The sequence below is a fragment of the Camelina sativa genome, chromosome 4 (assembly GCF_000633955.1).
Source record: "Camelina sativa cultivar DH55 chromosome 4, Cs, whole genome shotgun sequence".
Classification (NCBI taxonomy): Eukaryota; Viridiplantae; Streptophyta; class Magnoliopsida; order Brassicales; family Brassicaceae; genus Camelina; species Camelina sativa.
The window spans coordinates 4,262,502-4,266,793 of NC_025688.1; the positions used below are offsets into that span (position 1 = coordinate 4,262,502).

At 34.3% G+C, this 4,292-nt stretch overlaps 1 protein-coding gene and 1 pseudogene across 3 annotated transcripts in view; one reads left to right on the forward strand and one right to left on the reverse strand.

The window, feature by feature from the left end:
- On the forward strand, positions 1–2,491 carry LOC104779783 (annotated as a pseudogene).
- The window catches only part of LOC104779782 (serine/threonine-protein kinase prp4-like), a 6,628-nt gene continuing 5,444 nt past the window's right edge, over positions 3,109–4,292 (reverse strand). For 2 of the 3 annotated variants that reach the window (XM_019244517.1, XM_019244518.1), the window contains exons 14-15: positions 3,594–3,638; positions 3,122–3,492 (exon numbers count right to left, since the gene is read on the reverse strand). The gene's annotated coding sequence lies outside the window, so the exon portion shown is untranslated. Of the gene's footprint in view, positions 3,493–3,593; positions 3,639–4,292 lie in introns of all 3 variants that reach the window. The other variant, XM_010504167.1, reaches the window with a different exon arrangement.

Genomic DNA, 4,292 nt, shown 5'->3' on the forward strand with positions numbered 1-4,292 from the left:
CCGTTTTATATGCAAGTCCATGACCAAAACGACGGCGGATGCTACTTCTGTTGACCTCCGTCGACGCTCCGGCAACTATCAACCTTCTCCATGGGACCATCGTTATCTTCTCTCAATCGAGAACAAATATATGTGGTAAAGTATTCATCATTTTATTTCCTATCTTCGTCATGCATGTTTAGGGTTTCAGTTTCACCTATTTTATGTATGTATTCATCATTTTATGTACTTTCTGCTATCTCTTTTAGTAGTAGTAGATGTACCGACTCACTAGTTAGTTACAATATGGTAAATGCAGAATGCGAAAAAAGTGATAAGTAGAGATCTGTTGAAGAAAAAAGTGAAGAAGATGCTTGATGTTGAGACGAAGAGTCGTCTTGAGCTATTAGAGTTCATCGACGAACTGCAAAAACTTGGGATTTCGTATCATTTTGAGCAAGAAATCAATACTATTTTAACGGATTTTCATCTTAAACATGGAAATAATGTTTCCAAATATGATAACGAAGAAAATTTACAGGCAACTGCACTCGAATTCCGACTTTTTAGACAACATGGTTTTGATGTCTCAGAAGGTTAGTTTGTATTTTCAATATTCAGTGGAAAACAAAATAATACAGCTTCTAAATTAAATTTTGTTGTATCTAATATCATATATTAACTAGACTGTTTATTGCAGAGATATTTGATGTGATCATCAACAAAATAGAAAGTAATACGTTCATGAATGAAGATATAAAAAGTATCATTTCATTGTACGAAGCGTCGTATCTCTCTACGAAATCGGATACTAAATTGCATAAAGTCATCAGACCTTTTGCAACAAAGCAAATAAGAAAATTTGTCGATGATGAAATTTACAACATTGAGGTACGAGAGAAGGCGATTCATGCATTAGAAATGCCGTACCATTGGAGAATGAAAAGACTAGAAACGAGATGGTACATAGATGCATACGTGAAGAAACATGACACGAAGAATCTTGTCTTGATCGAATTAGCCAAAATCGATTTCAATATCGTGCAGACTGCTTATCAAGAGGATCTCAAATACGTTTCAAGGTAACATAGATACATTAGAAGCAATATATAGAACTGGTTTTGCATACATCGCATGCGTATATATGTATAATTTATAAAAATATACTGTATAAATACTCTTTCTAACCTTCTGCCTTTAATGATATGAAGCTGGTGGAAGGATACATGTTTGGCTAATAAACTTCCCTTTATAAGAGACAGAATAGTGGAGAATTATTTTTGGAATATTGGATTAATATACGAACCGCAATTTGGATATGTCCGTCGGATCATGACTATAGTTAATGCACTTATTACAACCATCGATGACATCTACGATGTTTATGGCACTCTTGAAGAACTTGAAATCTTCACTTCCATAGTTGAAAGGTACGAACTCTACCACGTATATTTCCGTTTAACGTTCTTAGCATATTATAAAAATTACAGAACACTAAATTATATATACTATATTTTACCAACAAAAGTGATAATTGATATTATCAAACAAATCTATTGCAGTTGGGATGTAAATCGCCTTGATAAACTTCCCGAGTACATGAGGTTGTGTTTTCTGATCTTGTACAATGAAACCAATGGCATTGGGTGTGATGTCCTCAAATATAAAAATATTCCCTTTTCTCAAGAAATCAGTAAGTTTCAACATTTAGTTATTTTTCTTAGATATATATACATATATAGAGTTTTAATTTTCTATATTTTGTTAAATCCAGTGGGCAGATTTATGTAAAACATATCTAGTCGAAGCAAAATGGTACAAAAGAGGGTACAAACCAAGTTTGGAAGAATACATGCAAAATGCTCGTATTTCAATATCCGCCCCAACAATATTAATTCACTTTTACTGTGCTTTCTCTGACCAAATCTCAATTCAAATACTGGAGTCTTTGTCCCAACACCGGCAAAATGTCATCCGATGCTCTGCCGTTGTTCTCCGCCTAGCTAATGACCTTGCAACTTCACCGGTAAATAATCTTAGCTTCTAACACCTAGTTGTTGTCTTCAATCGTACGTAAGTTTTTAATATCGATTTTAACCATGGTCATCGCATCATACATGAGTGTTTTGTTTATATGATGTACCATGTAGGATGAAATGACTAGAGGTGACGTTCTCAAATCGGTACAATGCTATATGCACGAAAACGGAGCTTCACAGGAACAGGCACGAGCGCACGTTCAGCAGATGATTAGTGACACGTGGGATGAGATGAACTACGAAACGATAACGGCAGGTCGCTCTTCGTCACTTTCTATTGGTTTTGTGGAAGCTGCAATGAACCTGGCACGCATGTCGCAGTGCATGTATCAACATGGCGATGGTCATGGCTCTCCCGACAAAGCCAAGACTGTTGATCGTGTCCAATCCTTGATTGTTAATCCAATCCCATTATATTGATTTTACATACCCCCAAGTCAATCACTTTTGTAGTATCAGAATTTTATTATATATTGTGATATGTTGGATTACCAAACAGATACGAACCAAAAAAATTTTTTTACAAAAACATCTAATAATTTCAAACATTAAGCAAATCATGGATCACAGAAGAAAATTTATTTTTTACAAAAACATCTAATAATTTCAAACATTAAGCAAATCATGGATCACAGAAGAAAAAGAATCATCAAAATCAAAGAACATTTTAAACAGTGTTAAACTCCAATGAAACATATAATTTCTTCATACGTTCTAAAACTCCCATACATAAAATCTTACAACATAAAACATTTAGCAAATCATGGAGCACAGAAGACAAAATTATCAAAATCTAATAACATTTGAAACATTGACAAACTCCAATGAAATATATAAATTCTTCATACGTTCTAAAACTCTGATACATCGAATCTTACAACTTGGCTGAATGTCTTTACATTTAGCTATTTACCTAATTTTCATATTCTACAGAGGAGTGAATCAACTACTGGCAGAGTGACAGGAACCAAAGCTTTAAAATCAAGTCGGCTCATAGTAACAGACACAACTATTAACCCAACTACTATACATAACATATATCATCTCCTTTGGGCTACAATGAGACATCTATCAACATAGAGTATATATATCCACACACAACAAAACTAATCAATAGATATATTCCCTACTAATATCACAAGTGATACATCACAAATGTTAGTTTTCTTCCCACACAAATCATTAAACCTACAAAATATATTTGCAAAGTCTACTTTGACAAAGCTTTTATGTTCCTAAAGGGAAAAGTCAAGAGACTATATGCGCAACGAAAACTACTCGCAAATCCAGAGAGAGGAGTTCTAAAGCACTATTTAGTCTAAACAACCTTGGCAGCCAAAAGAAAACTTTAGTGCTAATAGACACGTAATGACTTCTACCCGCACAATAAACAAAAAAGAACAACCATAGCAACTCAAATTGGCCACAAAGTTCGAGATACTTACCAAACTAGCAGGAGGAGAGAGTAAGGACCCTAAAATAGATAAAAGTCATAATCAGTGAAACAAATTGGAAGGAGGTAATAAAAAAAATAAAAAAAAAGGAAGTCCGACAAGGAGAATTGTTTTAATATACCTTCGTATGTTTTTCTTTTGCAGCTCTCTCTCCTCCAAGCAAAACCTCCGGAATCACAGTAATACCAATTATCAGATACTATATAAACACAAAAACACTAGAAAAGGAAATGGAAACTAAATAAGAAAGAAGAAAAGTAACTATTTCGGGCAAAAAAGCAAAACCATCACAAAAGAATCTGCACATACCCTAACACAGAGAAGAACCAAGGACAAACTCTAAAGCCTACTAAAGCAACTAACACATATAAGAACCAAGGAAAAACTCTAAAGCCTACTAAAGCAACACAAATTAATCCAATTTAACACAATAGGCCAATACAGATGACAAAGGTTCACTCAAATTATTGTTTTGCTATCACAAAACTCCCAGTAAGCAACCATTGTACCTTCTCCTGTGTGCCTTTTAAGCATTGAAAGATGTTAGGACTGTCTCTAAGCATTGGTAGATGTCCTGGAGAAAAACAACATCAGGCCCTTGAGAGACCAGAAGAGATAATAAAGCATCTTCCTATCCACAAATGATATTTCTCACAGAGCTACCACATAATTATAAAAATAATTCAGAATGGCCCTCTCCTTATTGAGATGAAAAGTTTCAAAACATAGACTTCTACAGTGAGTAAAGTCGCCAATGATTACACAGCAGTATAAAGAAAGAAAGCGCCATTAGCGAGTTTTCTTACAATAGAGAACCAGT